Source organism: Lepisma saccharinum, chromosome 8, assembly GCF_977018435.1.
Source record: "Lepisma saccharinum chromosome 8, izLepSacc3.1, whole genome shotgun sequence".
Lineage (NCBI taxonomy): Eukaryota > Metazoa > Arthropoda > Insecta > Zygentoma > Lepismatidae > Lepisma > Lepisma saccharinum.
This window is the reverse complement of record NC_139236.1, coordinates 13888710-13910300: the sequence shown is the minus strand read 5'-3', so window position 1 is coordinate 13910300 and position 21591 is coordinate 13888710. Positions and strand designations below refer to the sequence as shown.

The 21591-nt window shown below is 37.7% G+C and overlaps 1 protein-coding gene across 1 annotated transcript in view; it reads left to right on the top strand.

The window, feature by feature from the left end:
• Positions 1 to 13811: 13811 nt before the first annotated feature.
• Positions 13812 to 21591, top strand: part of LOC145991372 (transforming growth factor beta regulator 1) — a 95545-nt gene continuing 87765 nt past the window's right edge. The window contains exon 1 of the mRNA XM_083127365.1: positions 13812 to 14186. The gene's annotated coding sequence lies outside the window, so the exon portion shown is untranslated. The remainder of the gene's footprint in view (positions 14187 to 21591) is intronic.

The following is a 21591-nucleotide window of genomic DNA, read 5'->3' as shown; positions in this document are numbered from 1 at the left end:
CCTATGGATGCCTGCTGTCTTCTAATACAATTTTTGTGAATGGGCAAGAAGGAGTGTGCAAGAAAGATGTAAACAGGTAAGAAGGAGTGGCCAAGAAGGATGTAAAGTAGACTCTAGCCTTATTTTCGAATGCAGAACATTTCTTAAGGTGAAATAATGCATTTCTAACTAAGATAATGTCTATTTTTTCTATTTACGAATACTTACTGTTACTTGTTGTTTCGAATCTGTAACACATTATGGCTGTGTTAGCGTACTAGTTTAGGGAGCGTTCTGAGAGTGTTTTGTCGATTTATGTAGTGTTGCAACCTCGTTCATCGGAAAATATTTACTTTCGTGCCTGGATTTGAAATTATGCGAATACGTCGCAAACCATTCACGTTAGCCCCAAAAACCATTTTCCGTAAGGTTAGGTTAAGTTAGGTTAGGCAAGCATAGTTTAAAAAAAAATTAAAAATACTCGACACGGCGAGGCTGAAACACTGGCTACGGGGTTGCATCATCTTAACACACGGAACAAAGCACTCTCGTGCAGAAAGCAAATGGCGGGAGCAGAAACAGCATGTCGGACAGAGATTTTCGCAGAAAACAACACGCATTCACATTAAAATGGATCAAATCTACATTCAGGAAATTTCACAATGTTAAGGAAAATTATTTCCGTAAGTACTTTCTCCTGTATATTTGAAGAAATTTGAAGGAATACATTTTCCTCATGGAAAATGTTACCAACTATGGTACAAAAGCAATTTTTATATTGGGTAGGAATTTACAATACTGGACCCCTCCCCAATTTTTGTAATATTTCGCGTACTCACTAATTGAGGCCTCCTAATCAAGAATTTAGGTAACAGTTCGTTGGTAACAGTATGGTGTAGTGAAATCACATTTCACTCGTTTATTTCCTATTTATTTACATTTGTATTTACCTGTTATGCATAGTGGAACATTTTTGAAAGTTGGATTTTGCTTTTTCACTGAAAAAAAGAGTAATTTTTTACATTACAAGTATTTACTGTTCGTTGCTAATTCGCTTTCGTTACACACAATGTGGAGGTCAAATTTTGACTCACGTTGTCTATCATCAGCTGATATGCAGTGTTTCCAAACTTATTAATTGAAAAATGTAGCAAAAACTATTCACAAAAAGCGTTTAAGAGAAAATTGATCCACAAACCATTCATGGAAGGTTAGATTAGGTTCAGTTAGGTTAGGCAAACAGAAAATTAAATTGGATACTTACCTATTCTGCATTGCGGAAGATTCTTTAAGGTGAATTTATGCCTTTTTCCATTAAATAATGTCAGCTTTTCATATTACGAGTCATTATTTGTCTTCCTTTTTCCGCTTGGGTAACAGACAATATGGCATGCACTCGTCATGGATCATCTTGTGTTTTGTCGATTTGGAGTGGGTATGCAGTGTTTTAACCTTCTTAACCGAAAAATACCTACTTTCATGTTCATTATATCATCACAAACCATTGACGGATAGCCCCAAAAATTATTCACAATAGCCCAACGAACCATTGATGGATATCCCCAAAAACCATTCACGATAGCCCCACGAACCATTGACGGATAGCCCCACAGACCATTTCCAGCAAGGTTAGGTAAGCATAGTTAAAAAAAAAAGAAAAAAGAAAGGCACGCATGACTTTCGACGCTCGCACCTTCTGCAGGTACATAATGGAAACAATGGCATAATGTTGTCGCTTTACAGAAAATGCAAGTTCCTTACATAAAAAGTGATCATTTCTTATTCTTCAGCATTCTATGGTGAAGTTTTCAGTTTCCGAAAGAAAATGCCTCGAAGAACTTCGACAATGATACAGAAACTGATTTCAATAAGTAGTTTCTCCTGTAAATTTGAAGAAATCTGTTTGGGCGATATTGCATATTTACCAATTTCACAATGCAACCTTCACTTATTAACTGAAAAATGCCACACAAACTATTCACAGAAGGTTTTTAAGCGAAAATTTATCCACAAACCATTCACGGAAGGTTAGGTTAGGTTCATTTAGATTAGGCAAACATCGAAAATTAAATTGGAAAAAAAAATCACAATGCTACCTTCACACGCCATCTTGTAAAACTACCGCGTGGTTGCTACACTATCAGGGGGTTACATAATCGAACGCACGGAACATTTGATTCACGTAGTCAACGGTAATGGTGGCAATAGCTATCGTGCATCGGAGATAGATTTATGTCGAAAAATACATGATTTACTGGCCGAATAAGTTGAACGAAGGGAGAAAACACATCCATGAGCTCCGAAAAGTCTACAGAAACTCAGTTCCATAAGTAGCTCCTGTAAATCTGAAGAAATGTGTTTTCACTATACCATACTGTTACCCAGTTCATTATATCGGAGACACATTTCTTCATTTTTACAGAAGAAAACTACTTACGGAAAAAGGAGTTTCTCTAAGGTTTCCAACGTTCATCAAGGTATTTTCTTTCATCGTGGAATCTATTTCACCGGGAAATCATGTATTTTTCAAGAGAAATATCTCACCGACGCACAAGTGCCATTGCTTTCACTATGTGAACCAGATGCTGCATTCGTTTGATGACGTAACCCCCTGTCAGTGTTTCCAACCCCCCTTTTTTAACTATACTTGCCTAACCTAACATTATCGGAAATGGTTCGTGGGGCTTTCCGTGAATTGTTCATGGGGCTATCCGTCAGCTACCTGTGCATAATGTACAATTTTCACATGTGACGACCACTACAGTAGGTATTTTTTGGTGAAGAAGGTTGGAAACACTGCATACCTACAACACTAGTCAACCTCTGCCCGCCATATTGTGTGTTAAGGAAGCGAAAAAGGAATAACAAAAACTACTCTCTATGTGATAAATTGTGTTTGTTTTCGTGTAAAAAGCATAATGGCACATTGAACTATGTTCCGCAATACACAATTGGTAAGTACGAACCATGCAATCACGTAATATCAGATTTTAAAGTGTTTCCAATATAACGAACTATAACCTGAATTTTAAGTTAAAATTTGGGGGTCACGTGTAGAAGTTGCAAAATAAGCTAAATTGAGTGAGGAAATTTTGTCGTTACATTGCTACGAAACTAACATTTTTCATCGGTCCATGATCGCAATTGGCCCACAAACTATTCACGGATAGCCCCACAAACTATTCTTGGTAAGGTTAGGTTAGGTTAGGGAAGCATAGTTAAAATTTGGGGTCGTAGTAATATCATGAATATATAAATTTAGTTCTAAAACGTAAAATATTGCAATAACCATTGTTTTCGTGGAGAAATCCAAGGTTTCTGTTCCGATCGCGGACCACTCAATTTCGCTTATTTTGCAATTTCTACACGTGACCCCCAAATTTTAAAATTCGTGATTAGGAGGCCTCAATTAGTGAGTACGTGAAATATTACAAAGATCGGTTAGGTGCCTGGTATCGTAAATTCGCTTCTTATATTCAGGGTGGCGACAGACCTGGAAAACCTGAAAACCCGTGAAAAGTCAGGGAATTTGAGGTGTCAAAAAAAGTCAGGGAAATGTCAGGGAATTTCGGTTTTTTTTTTTTTTTTTTTTTTTTTTTTTTATCGTTATGGAACTCTGCACGGGAACAGGAAATCTCGTTCGTATAAGTTTCAGCCTCAACTTTTAGGCACCTTTTATGCACACCACGGCACCAGAAACCAGTGATGGCAAGATAGAGAGAAAGAGAGAGATTTCTCTCGCCCGAGCTTCTCGGCGAGAATTTTAAATTCGGACACTCTTTGAAGGAAAATCGTTATAACTCGGCCACTATGGGAGCAATCTACTTCGGATAACTTTTGTTTTGCAGATAAAACAACAGAGCATGCAACCGTGTACAATTAAGAACGCCGAACCGAGGAAGAGGGGTTTGGGGGGCGCGACCCCCGAATTTCAATGGAAAAAAACAAAAGTCTGGAGTTTCCCCCTCTTCTCCCACTACTTTGGGGGAGAAGGCACGAACTTTAGTTTTCTTTTCAAAGAATGGAAATTTCTCAAGAGAGTGAAACGTGTTTCATGTTCTTGGGTGCCATACAAGTTGAATAATAAGCCAAAATGTGATTTATTATTATTTTTTTTATGAAAAATGGGTAATTTGCATTTTTGGAGGATAATTGTTATGGGAACAATCTACATCGGATAAGTTTTGTTTTGCAGCTAAAACATCATAGCATGCAGCTGTGTACAATTCAGAACGCCGGACCGAGGAAGCGGGCTTGGGGGCACGACCCCCGAATTTCAATGGATAAAACATAAAACTTTGAAGTTTGGCCCTTCTTCTCCTGTTATTTTGGGGAGATTGCGCGAACTTTAGTATTCTTTTCAAAGAATGAACATTTCTCAAGAGAACGTAAAATGTTTCATGTTCTTGTGCCATACAAGTTGAATAATAAGCCAAAATGTGTTGTTTTTTTTACGAAAAATAGGTAATTTGCATTTTTGGAGGATAAGTTTCGGATAAGTTTTGTTTGTCATATAGAACATCAGAGCATCCAACCCTTTATAATTCAGAACGCCGGACCGAGGAAGGGTTTTTGGGGGGCACGACCCCCAAATTTCAATGAAAAAACTATAAAAATCTGGAGTTTGCCCCTTCTTCTCCCGCTATTTGGGGGAGAAGGCGCAAACCTTAGTATTCCCTTCAAAGAATGGACGTTTCCAAAAAGATTGAAACATTTCATGTTCCTGGGTGCCATAAAAGTTGAATAATGAGCCAAAATGTGAAACTCTGTTCAGAAATGTGGCATGGATATGTTGCAGGGAGAGGGGGGAGGTTGGTCATCAGTATGAATTTCCCAGACCTGTGTCAGAGTTTCCAAACATAAGAGTATGAAGTTCCGAAACAAATAGGTTCCATTGATACCTACGATTTTTGTTGAATATCCCCACCCGACAAAGTATCTCACTACAACATGTGACAGAAATTGCATTGACATATCAAGAAGAATCCAACCAAAAGGTATATATATTGAATACTATCACGAAAAAGTGAAACATAAATCTGCATTGGTGAACTTATAAAAATTGGCCTTCCAACCTCAAATTTACTGCAACACTAGTATTGCAATGAAATTAACACCACTCTCTGTCCTGTCTGTTAGTTGGGACATTGATTCAACGCCACTCTCTGTCCTGTCTGTTAGTAGGGACATTGATTTTTCGCAAACGCCAAAACCATGAAAAATGGTAATTGCTGTGAAGTTATGTTTAGGAATGTGCAGTGATGTCTGGACACATTTTTCGCCCGTTAGAAATATCGAAATAATTCATATTTGGCATAAAATGCAAGTTGTTGGCGTTTTTAGCAATTTTTCCATGAAATCCAACATGCTTGTCTTTTCTAGGCCATGTTTGTGTACATAGAACATGCAAGTTGTCCAACATTTTATTCAAGAGTAAACTATAGAGTTATACGTACATGGAATAATTCTGACAGCCACATTAAATCATTTAAAACTGGCAGGGTTCTAACAGGAGATCGAGTGCGTATCTACCGTCACACAGGAGCAGCATCCTTCAGTATTTGTCGCACGAGATATGTTTTGAATTACCAAGCTAAGTGTGCACCATCGGCATTTGTCGAGCGAGAAATAATGCTCAGTCGTTAGGGCATCTGACTACTATGCGAGAAACTGGGGTTGATCCCCTGCGGGGGAGAACCGGGATGTTTTCCACCTATTCAAACTGCTCCGGCACCACCCAGCATCATATGAAGCTGGTACCTTGAGAAAACTTTGAGGGATAAAGGTAGCCAGGAGCATGGTGCTGATCACATCACCCCCATCTTCAGCCATGATCAAGAAAGTGTGGGGCCCTAACTGCAAACCCCTATACACCTTCATGGAAAAGTGCAGGAGGGGAGCTATTTACTTTCACTTCCTCAAAAATCTGTTCCAACATATCAAACTGTCTCGAAAATACGTAGACCATGTGACCTACAATTTAAAATAATAGTTTAAAAGCACAATGGAGTATTACGTTTCAGTATATTTGGCAGAAAAATGTTCTAAAACAAAAAAGCAAATTTTGGGAAACTTAACACTAACAAGTCAAAAAAATGCAATGCCAATTTTTGGTGCCATAATATATCGGTATTGGTCACATGAGATGATTGATTTTAATTTTTTGGGTGCGTCGCCACTTATGGTCATTATGCACCCTTCAGTATATACAGGGAAATTTCCAATTATCTAAAGTCCATACCTTAAAATTAAAAAAAAGGGGTATGGAAAATAACTTTCCCAAAATAACTTTCAAGATTTCAAACTCTCATGAAGAGGCGTAAGCCATGTGACTTACAATTTGAAACAGTAGTTTTAAAACACCATGAAGGTATAATTTCAGATATTTGCCAGAAAATGCACTAAAATGAAAATGTGAATTTTGGGAAAAATAACACGTTATAGTAAAAAAAAATACACCAATTTGAAAAAAAAGTAACAAAATATCAAGGTACCTACCGATTAGGTATAAATGAAACAAGAATATCAGTTGTAATTAATTGCATTAGTAACAGTGATTCCTAACCTAATTTTGGGCATAATCACCACTGTTGTTCTGGCATTTGTCATAGCATGGCATAATTTTGTATGCCCATGGTATGTGTCTGACAGCAAAGACTTGAACTATCTCTACCGCAGTGTAGCTGTGAAATCCTTGCCCTGCCAGAGACCTCTTCAGTTAAACAAAGAGATGAAAGTCGGTACATTCAAAGCCAGGGTTGTACAGGAAGTGGTCCAAAATCTCTCACCTGAAGTGATGCAAAGGGCCCGTGTGTACTCAGCTGTATGGGGTTGTGCACATTCAATTGGCCTTTGTGAATTGTCTGCACACATCACACGATTGCTGGTTGCTCTGTGCCAAATTCTGAGCATGCAAAAATCTGGCTACATCGCAGTCGGTGGGAGACTGTATGAGAGTTGCAATATTTAACCTAGAACTTTCCTAAAATGGCTGCATTGCAACTGTAACAGATTACAGCTGCTTGCCACTTCTTCCTGCCTGCATGTGTGTGTGTGTGTGTGTGTCGCTCTCCGACCACTATAGCTGCGTATAGGGACCATTGGACCTTTTTCAGGATGCCCCTCGTATATGAACTTTCAGAAGCTTTTATTTTTAGAGTGTTCCTGTTTTAATGTGTGGTTAGCTAAATCGGGTACCTATACAATGCAATTCTATCAATTCCTTGCATTAAATTTCTAATACCTACATACCCTTTTCGTCAGCATTCATGGTATAACTGTATGTTGTCAGTTTCACAGTACTTCACTTGGATATACTGTACTGAATCAGAAATCCCATTGATAATGTAAGGAAATATTACACTTTATTTTGTTCGATTCAATTGTTTCACTTATATGCAAGAGTTAAGTTGTTTGCTTTACAGAGAAGAGAGAAGTAGCTTTATGCATTGAAAAATGAGTCCGCACTCATGGTTGTTGCAAGCAGAGGGTTCCAAACCTCAGTGGAAATATCAACATATAATCCCGAGATTGTATTAGGAGACTGATAAATTACAAATTGTATTTCTTAATCAATCACTCTTCACTCTTATCTCATTTAGTCGTAACTTTAAAAATAATCAAGTATTTTATTTTAAACTTACTGTGTATGACAACATTCCGTAATCCTTCCCTAGCTTGTAAATTGTAATAATTTTCCATATTCACTATTTTTCAGTCTGAATTCAAATCATAGAGAATAGAGAAATTAAGTCAATTTCATAGAAGATAATATTGGTACTTAACAAATCTATACGTGGATCTGTATGAGTTTATTAATTCCATTTGCAAAAACATCGATTTAGTTTAGTTTGTAATTGTCAGGGAAAAATGTAAATTTTGTCCTGGAAAACCTGGAAAAGTCGGGGAATTTCATTTCTTGTTTGTAGCCACCCTGATATTGTTCATATCACAATCATGTGTGAACTGTGCAAGTGTATTTTGTAATACCCACAAAATACAAACAAAAATGAACATGTAAATTATGAAGAGTTATACCTTACAGAATGTATGTTTTTATGTATTTTCACATGATGCTACATTAGCCACAAATTGTTAATACTTATAACACACTACAAAAAAAATACATAGTGTATCTTAAGTAAGGTGACCAGACGTCCTGATTTTCGCAAGACAGTCCTTTTTTTGAGGACCATGCCCTGCATTCTACGATGACACTCCAGGAAACAAACAGGTCCTTTTTTTTCAACAGTCTCCTGCGAAATATCCTACAAATTATTTACTTCAATAAAGTCATATTTTTCATATACAATAATCTTTTTAATATAAATTGGTGGCTTACATAATCCTACATGTACTCACTTCCTTGTGTGTGTTTATGCAAGTTCATGTACACAAACAAATAGTCTCATATCTAGGGAATGGAAGTTGATGACCTAAAAAATATAGGTATATGACCTATAGAATGTCCTAAAAAATGGGAAAAATGACATAAAAAATGACCATTAAATTTGTTAGTTTCAGGTTAAAAATTGGAATGAAAGGAAATTAAACAAAATGCTTTAAAAAAAAGACACCAAATGATACCACATGCACATTCAATTAAAATATGGAACGAGGATTTTCAATGGAAACAGGGTATTTCCAGCCTCTCCTTATCTGATATTAAATCTGAGTTTGCCCCAGATGGGAACCTGGTGGTTTCCCCCGACACAACAAAAACTGTAACCAGTTCAGTTTTCTTTTGCTCGTAAATTGCAATCCTGCGAGATATACTATATAGGCCTATGTTCACCTTGATGATGAGACTCAAGAATATTACCAAAATGAAAGAAGTGACAAAATATGACGAAACAATACACCGAATATTGCGAAAAATGACGGGAAAATGCCGATAATCGGGGAAAATGACCTAAAACCAGAAAATTGGCAAAAAAATCACTTTAAAATTACCTTTTTTGGTTTATAGACGAAGTACACTGCTGTTTGTGAAAATTGCAACACCAAGAAGGATACATGTGATTGAAATTAATTTTATACCACAGATTAGGTACATGCCAATACACAAATGATTAGGGTTACAGAACTGTACATGATCCCTGACCTTGAGAATTCAGTATGGTGTGTAGCCCCCACGTGCTGCAAACAGAGCCTCTACACGTCGTGGCATGGAATCAAAGAGGGCCTGGATATGTTCCTGGGGAATCTCCCTCCACGCGGATTGTATGTGAGTCCACAAACCATCAACAGTGGTTGCTGGAGGATTGTGACGAACAAGTTGCCGACCAACCATATCCGAGACATGTTCGATCGGCAACATGTCAGGCGAACGTGCAGGCCAGGGAAGCAGTGGTACCCATCGTTCTTCGAAGATGGCTTCAACATTCCTTGCCACATGTGGCTGGGCATTACCCTGCTGAAATTTGGCATGTGGAGTTGCCTGAAGGAGGGACAGTACCTCGGGCTATAAACCCTCCCTGATGTAGCGTTTGCTGTCAGATTGCCTTCAATACGTAGGAGGCGAGATCGCATGTTGTATCCAATGGTGCCCAAAACCATCACACTTGGTGTTTGTCCGCTATGCTGCTCAACAATGCAGGCTGCCAGATTGCATTCACCGCGGTAGCATCTAACACGAATGCTGCCATCACTGTGGGACAAGTTGAAATGGGACTCGTCCGAAAACACAACATTTTGCCACTCAGCACGCAAGCGATGGAGTTCACATGCCCATTGCAGTCTGAGGCATTTGGGGTTTCTGGACAATGTAAGCCGATGCAATGCCATGCATACCGCCAGTCCAGCCTGCAGCAGATGGCGTTGAACCGTCGACGCATACAGGTCCACAGCTGTTGCAGTGCTCCAGCATCGAGCCAGCAATGTGGACGAAGATGTATCGTCCATTACAGCCATGCGCACAAGATGGCGGCCATCCTGTCCTGTGGTCACATTGCGTGGTCCAGTACCTGCCCGTCACTGCGTACAACCCTCTTCTATCCACTGGTTCCACACACGCATCACTGTCGTAGCAGCATGCACTGTACGAGCCGAAATGTCACAGAATGACAAACCCTCTTCCCGGAGACCAATCATTCTGCCCTGTTCGAACTCATTCACATGCTGATATTGCGCCATTTTGACGTCGACTAGGCATACCGGCACTTGCTTTCATGTTTCCACTTCGTTTGACTGCTCTTCACTGACTGGGCTTGGCGTAACACTGACCTTTTCGGTCACAAAAGAGAGGGCGCTGCTGAGCCTACGTGAACGTCATCTCTCTGCAATCCTAATCACTTATTGCTGGTACACTGTTCTACACATCCTCCGAGTTTGGATTCATTCGGGCCTCCCCCATGGTGCAGTGGTAGCGTCATTGCCTTGTAATCAAGGGATCCCGGGTTCGATACCCGGTGGAGGCACAAGTGGTTCGGATTCCACTTTAAACTGTAGGTCCAGTCCCGATTAGCCTTACTGCGCATAAAGTGGACTTAAAACAACAAATCAAATCATTCGGGCCATTCTTTCTGGGTGTTGCAATTATCACAAACAGCGGTGTATAATATTGTGTACATTTATTGGGCATCGTGTCCGAGATGTCAGAAAAAAGATGACATTTCATCAACTTCCGCTCCCTACTCATATCTAAAAATGTTCATGCTCGCTTCACTTGCACCATCACACCTGCTCTCGAGTTCATACTTTTTATTTATAAACAGATATTGCACTCGGTTTGTTCGTATGAAATGATATGTGAAATCCAAGTGATGACTAAATGTATATGCAGAGGCACTTCGAAGGATTTAAAATTGTTTGATTATTAATTAGGTGATTGTGGAGGAATATACTATAGATGAGGCAAGAGAAAATATATTCTCAGCATTGATTAATAATATTTTAAGATTATTTGACAATATTTGTGTAGTTTATGGTTCGGGAAGTTGTTTCAGCATGAATATTAAAAAATAGACACGTAAGCTATGACAGCAACGCTTGTTACTATTGGGGCTACCGAATTTAGGCATAGAAATCTCGAGCCGCATGCACTACTTACAAGTGCTAATTTCTAGGGTTTGTACTGTATGTTTTCAGTAATGAATAACATTTGTACAATCAAAAAATCTAAGGTCAAAATCACGATTTCATCCTGAAACAGAAATGAGTTTTGGGTTTGCATCAAAGAAACTTTAATTATTTTTAACAATAAATAATATCGTCCTGTGCATCCAGAAATCCCCAAGACATGGAAGAAAATGAGAGAGATGGAGGGAGGGAAGGGTGATCTAGAAACCAGAAAGTGAGTAAAGATACACACACACACACACACACACACAAGACATGAAGAGCGAGAGACATAGAAAGGTTTCTTGAAGCTTTACTGGTAGCAAATACTGAAGAGGTTTTCTCAGCAATCAGCCAGGTGATTTCCGGATAGGTTTCCAAGCTTTCGAGAGCTAACGTCACTGTTCAGGGATGGAATGCTAATATGTAAAATGAAAAAGTAACTCAAAAAAAGGAACGAAATGAAGAAACTAAAACTATAATATATAACACAAGAATTAGAGAAAGCTGTGTATGAAGGTAGCACAATTTTCTTTGTCCAAAAGGAATGGTCACGTGGCCCTCCTAGACCCTTCCTGTGTTCATCCATTTTTCACTTTCTTGAATGACTTTCAAGTGTAAGCTAAAAGTAACCTACCTACGGATTAATAATTATGGGTACTCGAGTTTGAACTCCAATTAAAATTTGACCAGTATACCTATATAAATGCGAGTTACATCAAAATGTTGCTTATTCAATTTTGCGTTAATCTATGGTAACCAATTCTTTTTCCTAACAGTTCCGATTGTTTTGTAATTTTTTCAATTTCTGTTATCAGGAGGACTATTTATTGTAGAATTTTGGCAATCAGTTTCACATAAAATTTGAACCTTCCTTGCCAGAGATCTGGGTTCGTGGTCAAGTCTTCATTTTTCACTGAATATTCTAAGTAGTACATATCCTGTGTGTGCCAAATCTTCATCTCAGAAAAAGTTGTTTCACAAAATTGATAGAACAGTTTATTGACAAATTTTAAAAATCTGAAAATCAAGCATTTTGTTCAAAATCTTTCTGCCTGCACTGTATTAAATTTCATATTGATTGGACAACTCGTTTTTTTTATTTGTAGAATTTCAAAGAGAACAATCATTTGCAAAACTAAAAAATTCTGCACATTTTTTGTTCTAACGATGAGTGTTGTTTGTGAGTGTCCCTTCATTAATTTCATAATATCATCACTCATCCTCATTGTTGCAATTAGCCAAAAGCGATGTAAAATAATGTTTCCTAGGCCTATTTGTGATTGCTTGATATTTTACGTTCCTTTTCTGCCACTTTTGGCTAATTGCAACAATGAGAATGAATGATGATACAATGAAATTGATGAAGAGATGCTCACAAAGAACACTCGTCCTCAGAGGGGGATTCGAACCCCGAACCCCTGGTGTCGTAGCATGCTTTGTTGTCCACTCCGCCATGAAGGTCTGCTCGTAAGCCTACCTGAATGAGAATTCATTTATTTTGGGAACCTCACAGACTATAAGTACAGACTTTTACAATGATGTTATGTTTTCTTTGGTACAATAATACAGAATCTTTTAGAAACATACTCTTTCTCATGAATTCCATACGTGCATATGTATGTATATACAGTGCCATACCCAAGGGGTGTTGGTGGTGATCATAATCTCCCTCTTTGGCCCACTAAAAGAATGTATATGTAGCCCCCCCCCCTCCCCTTCGAAAGTCCTTGCTATGCCACTGTACACATAGGTTTTTTTATTTGTTTTTAAGCCCACTTTATGCAGAGGAAGGCTAATCGGGACTGGGTACTTGCATCAAGTGGGATCAAACCATTTGTACATCCACCTTGCACCAAACCCAGGACACCTTGATTACAAGGAGGCAACGTTGCCACTATGCTATCCATCAAAGGAAGAAACGAAAACTGTCCCATAACTTGTCAAAACATGGACTGTTCCATTTGCAACAAATAGAGAGAGAGAGGAGAAAGGGCGGTTCCACTTTCTGATAGGGAAGGAAGTGTGATAATTTACATTAGCATTTCTTAACATTTCAAAGATTTTTTCTCGAAAATGTGTCGAGGCCCCAATGATTTTTCATTTCCATGTGTAAGTACATATATTCAGCTAGAAGATTGCATACTCAATTTATTTCTTGCCTGATGCTGTTTTGAGATAAGCCTAATTCTAAAGTAGCGGATATCTCAAATTTTTAGTATTTATAGGGTTATATCTGCTAGCAGCATCAATATCCAAGTAATGTGCTATATCAGAGAGCTTGTTCTAATAATGAGTTTCAATGCCCAGTAAACAAAAATTGTGGGGTACTGTTGCTTAATGAATATAATGACCAAAAACAGGCAAAAACTGCATTTTGGACTTTTTTTTTTTACTGCATAACAATGGAACGCAACAATGCCCCATCAAAACAATTGAATGTATATAAGCAAACAGTCTTACATAGTGCTTTTCACGGTCAAATCGTCCGTGGAGCGGTGGCTAGCATGCTGGGCAGTGAGAGCGCATCTGCCGGCATTTAGACATGCAGCTGTATGCTGACCTTGGCGCTGCACTTGTCACTGCTTCAGTATCCAGATAGCTGGTGTCCAGTTTCTGTGTGTTTGTGAAGTGTTAAGGTGTTTACAGATATTTTAGATTGTTTTGTTTTGGTTTACGTATTACTGGTGCTTTCCTGCAGTCTGTACGCTATCCATACAATTTGAAGCAACATATTTTTATGTACGACTCTTACTCATTACAAATTCTTGTAGGGAAGTGAGAAGGCGTTTTACAGCAAAATTCCCAGATGTTCCTGTTCCACACAGAGACAATGTTCGAAAACTTGTGAACAAATTTAGAGAAGCAGGGTATGTTCTTGTTACGAAGCAAAGGGTGAAATGGCGTGTTCTTACTGAGGAGAAAGTAGATGACGTTCGAGCACGATTGGAACATACTCCTCAAAAATCCCTCTGGCATCTTCACAAGAAACAGACATTTTCATGACGTTTGCATGGTGAGCTACCAAACTTTTAAACCTGAAGCTATACATCAGAAGAATTGAAATAAATGGTAAACCATTGTGTCAAAGCAGGCTGCAACTTCAAATATGACAAGTGTGATAAAACTCTCAACATTTCTCTACATACGTGAGTATAATCCATATTCTCAAAATTAATACAAAAAATATGCATATCTTGCCTTTGGCTTTACCATTGTACTTTATCGACAAGAATAAAATTAGCCAATTACTAATGCTAAGAATGCTTGTATAAATTGAAGTTTTAGAGTTTAAACATGTGGAATATTTTTTTCTATCTGAGGTCTGTCTATTATATTGCGTCATTTCAATGCAGTGCAAGACACGAAGTATGAAGCCAGTAGCAGCCATTGAATCTTAAATGAAATGGTTAATATCGTATTTTGTAAACGATTATTTGTTAGAATATATTCAATTCACAACATATAAGTTGATTGATACATTAATTCTACTTATACATTGATTCTGCTGTATACTGTTATACTTAGATATGTGTACATGGAGTTTGTACTTTGAAACACAGGGTGTCCGGGCTAGAGGTATACAAAAATATATGCTTATAAAGAAAGAACTATACATTTTATGTTGTTGGTGAAATGCTCAATCGATAGAATATCTCCCTGAGATTTGATCATCACCATTTCAAGGTCAACATCGAGTTGTATGGATCGCGCAGGCACACAAATGTTTAATGTGACGCACTCTGGCAAGTCGAGCAGCGTAGGCCTGACAACATGTGGATGCCACAACGAAAGGTGCAGTGTGTGCTATGGTTAGCAGAGTTCTAATCAGTAATGTGTGTTTATAAAACTCTTCATTTTGCTGAAAATCGGCTCGGGCGGCAAGGGGGTTACATGCGAAAAGATTCTCGGTTGGCTAAAGGGAAACAGTAAAATTTATCAAGATAATTGATAATATAGAGGGTGGTGCATATTGTATCTACCAATTTGAATTGGCAACCCTGCCAGAATGCACGTGTGCATGTATGACATACCTACGTCTGTCGAGAGTTGGGAGTCAGGTAATTAGTATACCATGGAGCGTTGGCCGGTGCAGACGTGGATTATGGCGGTGGAAGCCTTCATCCAAACAGGCATCGGGCACTGCGGCTGAAGAATGTAGATCACCATGCACTTGTTCCAGAGACACATAGCATTCTGAGATGTGTTAGACAGTGGAGAGCCATGGGTAATGTTGTGAACCTCAGTCGCCATGAAATACGTGCTATTCCATAAGACATGTTGAGACGCACGTCATGAAAGCCTTCCTGCATCGCCTCGAACAGTGTATCCAAGCAGAAGGAGAACATTTACAGGGCGTTATTTTCAAGGTGCACAGATGTCTGTATTGTTCATATTATATACACTGCATTAAATGACTATGTGTATATTTTTATTTCATAACCATATACAGACACTCACTGTCTTTCCGTTGTAACTTGAAGTTAGTAGATACAATATGCACCACCATGTATTTGAAATTCTGAATTCTTTCAGTTGTTTTGTAAAAAAAAATTAAAGCTCCACTTAGAGAAGGTCATCAATGCACTTGGGAGACCTTTTGTTAAGGATGCCATTGCTTATCTCGACAAGTTATTTTTGTCACCATCAGAACCAATTATTTTTTCAAAGTATTTTCGATTTTTTTTTTTTTTTTTTTTTGCTGGTGACAGTTCAAGTTACCTGTTAACATATAAGCTTAGTCAGGACTATTTAGAATTAATTTTTGGTTTCGTAAGACAGCACTGTGGCTGGAATAATAGTCCCACATGCAGACAATTTAAATCCACATTTAAGAGAATTATTGTTAAGAACGAACTAATTGAAGGTGTGTCTGGAAAGTATGTTCATCAAGGTGTCAATATGATGCTGTATGCATCGAGTTCAACGCTTGTGAAGGGTGGTCAGTTCGCCCATGCTGGTATTTCGAATTTTGATTACTTGACTTCTTTAATACATACAGATCATGATTACATTCCTCTTTATCTACTCTAAGTATGTGTACTAAAAATATTTGTGAATATGTAGCTGGTTATATAGTGAAAAAAAATTAAGTATTATTCAATGTAATACATGCAGATTAGCCCTTGTAAATAGTGGTGCAAAGTATTCCTTTATTGTACATAAAAATAAAGGGAGACTTGTCAGTCCTTCTAAAGACGTAGTTGTATGTAAAATGACCGAAAAATATTTTAGTAAACATATGTCAAATAATTTAAATAATGTTGTAAAAATGAAGATAGCATTTGAAAATGAGGAGATGAATTAAATGTTTTCAGTTTTTTGAAAGACCACACGTTAGACCTTGATCCACTAGATACTCATATTAAGAACTTAATATACTTAATTTCCCTACGTATTTAAAGTTCAATTGAATCATGTACTAAGAGAAAAGAGCAGACATGATATTTAAAATACGTGGGCAATATTCAAACATTTATAATTTTTATTTTTAGAAAAATTGTATGGTAAATATCATAGTAAATAATATATTGGGATGTATGTTGTTATTGTTTATATTCACGACAGGAAACATTCAACCCATTTCACAAATTTTCTCATTCCTCATGTGAAGATTTTGTAAAGTATTATAAGCAACCTAATAATAAATTTTAATATTTACATTGTCAAAATATAAAACAACATGAAATATTTCGAAAATATTTATTAAAATAAATTTCTATAAATTGTTCACTTTTGTTTTCATATACTTCTGAAATTATTATGTTTCATGTGAAGTTTTGAGAGATGTTAATGCATCTAACGACTTTGCACTTAAAAATAAGAAGACATACTAGACCTTCAAATTGTAGAGGTACAAACAATCAATAGTAGAAAGTGTATCGTTGGGAGCCCACTTACTGTTTGACCAGCGATCGGAGAACTCCAGTTGGCAAAGTGCCTAGAAAAAGGTGAAGGCAGGTGGGAGAATGCTGTTCGCAGTTGAATGTTGAACAGTGTTACCAATCTGCGAGGATGCTTATCCACCAGAACTTAACTAACGAAAACTGAGGGACATGCACAGAAGTAAAGGATTGTGACATGGACTTTTATTTTATCACAACCATGCCGTTTGTCCTTCTTCCAATTTAAAATACAAGGATAGTAGGGTAAAGAATTGTAGTTTCACTTATAGGGGTATTGTTAGAATGGGGGTCGGGGGGTCTCGTCCTCTCCAAGATTTTGGCAAGAAATAAAACAAAGGACAAAATTTCATTTCAACAATATAAACTCATGGCACAATTGAAATTGACGAATGTTTGGCACAGTTTTCTCGACCACGTAAAAGAATGCCGGAGTAGTTAGCACATCCCACTATGATGCACTACGGGTTCAAATCCTTGCCTGGGCATGGATGTTTGTGAGTGTCATTTCATCAAATTAGCCAAAAGTGGCTCAAGAGGCGAAGTAAAATAAAGCAAATGAAAATAAAGAAAATAAAAAATCAGCCACGTAAAATTCATGTACAGCTCTTATTACATCAGTCTCAAAATAATCCAAAATGACATTCTCAATAATGCTCTTTTTCTGTGGCGTTTTAGGGGTGATCGAAATTGCAGGTTATCTTCGCCATTTTCTTCACTGCGAATTCTCTTCACAGTTTCCTCTGATATGTCTGCGATTCCACTTGCACGTTTTGTAGCCTGCAAAATTGGAATCGGAGGGTGGCATGCACATTGTGCACCATCTGTTTGCACATGCTGTTTAGTGGTTTAACACCAGAATGTTTTGACGGCCCTGCCTCCATCATTACCAAAGCACATACAGAACTCCGCACGAACACACACACACACGAACAAATTTCACGTCTTTCCGCATTTTGTTGCAAACATGCCACCCCATGGCCAGAGTACTTCCAATATCTTATGTTTCAATATTCTCCAGTTGGCAACATTACTCTCTTTCCCCATGTGACACTCACGCTTCGGAGAACCGGCTCCGTGAACTCCTCCAATTTACGAATGGCCTCAGCTACTTTGGTCATACGAAGAAAACTCTAGAGCTCTGATCGCTGGTCGAACAGTACATACACACAACTTGTCAGAAAAAAAGTAGAGAGTAATCATCCATCTCCCCATCTTAGAATTTGAACATTGGTTTCGAACTAGATATAGGATTCGTGACACCTTATAATAGTATTTTTTGTTATACAGGGTATCTATAAAAGATCTCCAGGGTTTTGCAGCTAAATATTTTATTAAAAACAAACTCAGGAAAAACTAAATACATATTTTTGAAGGTAATGTTATCAAGTTTTGTTTACAATTTAGTAAATTCCAATGTGTGCCCCGTTTGTAGCACACATCCAAACGATAATGAACTTCTTGCCCCGTCCTGGCCAGCATGTCTGGGATGGTTGCCACAGATGCGTTAATTCTTTGCCTTAGATTGTTGACATCTTGAATTTTCTCAGCATAAACCATGTTCTTCACATGTCCCCATAGGAAAAAGTCTAAGGGAGTAAGGTCCGGTCTTCTTGGAGACCATGGTATAGGCCCTTCCCTTCCAATCCACAATTCCAGTTTCTTTAAATGCCTTAAGCCATTGACGAATGGTTTTGTCCGAAGGCTAAACACCACCATACTCGCGTCGAAAGTTCCTCTGTACAGTAATAACAGATCCAGTTTCTACAAGCCATATCCCACACTGCACTTTCTGTTGTGGCGTCGCCATTGCACTGAACTGCACTGGGCTCGGCTCGACCACTTCAAGGTCAATGCTGCACAGCGTTGCCAATCTTTGTTGGAATAAACTCCAAACGGCGTGAATAAAACTTTATGAGCTACTGATTTCAAAGTATTTAACTAACCTGAGTTACCTAATACCGTTTATGCGCTATCATTGTTTAAAACCCCAGAGTTCTTTTATAGACATCCTGTACTATAACCTATACTGCATGATGCCTTAGAAAGATTGTTTCGCGGGCTTACAGCAGACGACAATATGGGGGTGTGTGTGCGAGAACCAATCAGGTCCACGAATGAGCGAGCCTGGTTGCCACAGCTAGCTCGCTGCACCCTTCTGGAAGGGTGAATAGCCTCTGCCTCTTGCTACCTCGGCCTGCTTGTTCGGCTAAGGAGCAGACGACACAAGAGTATCGGCAATAGTGTGCGAGCGACGTCTGCTGTTAGCCCGTGAAACGCTCTTTCTAAGGCCTCCTGCACTTTAGACCAGCTTTAAGTCTACAAGGTGAGGCAAAAGTCCAGCACCACTCTTTTAATTTGAAAACAGCTTGATGGAGCCCGATGAAATTTTGGATATAGGTGATTGGGGTGGGGCACACCAGATGGGGCTAGTGTGTATCATGGTGGCCATCTTGGAATTACATCCAGATTTTCAAATGGGAAGGGGGTCATGTAGCATATAATTTTACATGTGCGTTTTCTCAGAATTAAGAACATGCAGTTATTATTCCCCTATTTTTATTTGGTGAGGATATTTTCACAGTTGAAGTTCACATTTGGCATCCTACAAGATGTGCTCCATGTGTTGCCATTTGTGAAAGTTCAAAATTTACTTGTTTTCTTGCCTAAATGACAAATCAATTTAATTCAATAACTTTTTCTTCATATACAGCAGGCATCTTTTGCAAATTTTGTTTCAGTTTGCATACATAGCCGGTTTCTTTTAATGAATTTTCAACACCACGATGTTGATCCAGTAAAATCAGCAATCTCCCTGTTAGTCGCTATTGCTTTTGCTTGATGATTGATCATTTTTGTAGACACAAAGTCCTCTTTTTCTGTCGTCTAAAATCCAAGTATTCAGCTCTGGCTAAAGTTCTGGCCATTTTCCAGTTCCACTTCATAGGTTATGTGTACTGTTAGATGCTTTTTTTTTTTTAGATCCTCTTCTTAATTTGCTAAGTTCTCATCATTTTCTCCCAGTTGGGGGTGGCCCAAAATGCCTCTATGCAGTCCTGGTGCCATGTTCTTTAGCATATGCAATCACACATAGCTTGTATGCTATGATATAGCAATGCTAACATTGATTTTGAGCTATAACGTACCAACACACTTAAATAAAAATCATTCACAACAATTGGGAAGTTCAAACAAACACACCTGTGATCATCGTTGACAGAGCATACACATCCATGCGTATGAACTTATGTGACTGGAATGCTGTCACATACTGCAAGGAAGTAAGAAAGAAAACATCTAACTCATAACAGAAAATTTCCAGAAATGAAGGTAATAAAAAACTGAGTGTCGGTGTACAAGTCCCACCCTGTTTTTCAGACCTATTTTTAAAGGAAAATGTATGTCTCATATGGTAGTTTCCTGGTGATTTGACATTTATTACTATTTCGTGCAACATATAATTATAAAAAACATGAATGACATTTGTTTCCACTGCAAACACATCAAGGCTGTTCCTTTCTTGTTTCATTGCACAAGCATACAGTCTACATAGAATTATGGGTTGGAATGTAAATTGGCATATATAGTCATCAGTTTGCTGCACTGATGTTTAAATTCCAGTTTCTGAATGAATCAACTTTCCACGATAGCTACTTCTTCCAGTCCACTGAATCATATTTTATTCTTCTTAAAAGTTCACACAGAAGTGTAGAGGGACTAGCTATGTAAGGTTGTGTGTGTTTATCTTGGTGCAAGCTTGAGAAAGTTCTTGGAAAACCAGGATGAAACGTAGCAGAAAAAATAAAAGCTACTAAAAATAACTGTAGGACATTAAATTATATTTACAAATTGATAATAATATTTCTCATGAGAAACTTCAGGATGATATTAACTCAGTTTATGATTGGGTTAATGCAAACCAATTGACCATAAATTCATTAAAATCATCTGTGCTAACATTATCTAGGAAAGAAAACTTCAAAATTTTTAATGATTTTATCAGTAATAATATCATCAAACATGTAAAATCCATGAAAGATCTGGGCATTATTTTGGACAGACCCTTAAAATTTGAAGACTATATTAATCACATCATAAATAAAGCAAGAAAGCAATGTACCTTTATCATAAAAAAATGGAGTTGTTCAAACAACTTACAATTTCTAATTTTAATGTTTACAACTTTTGTCAGACCTATAGTGGAATACAATATTCCGATTTGGTATTACGCATGTAGTGCTAAGATGAAACAATCAAAAAATACAAAACAGATGTATCACATTTATATATTACAAATTCAAGCTATTCAAATACTATTATGAGTATGATAACCTCCTGAATCACCTAGAAATAGACAGACTTGAAGTCAGAGCTGAAAAGCGAATTTTATCTTATATGGAAGGAATCTTGGAGGGAAAATATATGGTACCAAACCTCCTTCGTATGATATGGCTTAAGGTGAAATCATACAATTTGAGAGGAAATAGCGAATTATTATGTCTTGATAAGAACTACAAAAATAACAATTATGTTCTGTATCTAATAAATAGTTATAATTCGAATACTGTGAGATAGATATTGATAACGTTGTTAAAACAATTTCAACTTCATATATAAGGATAATTATTTAAGAACTCTTTTATAGTTATAT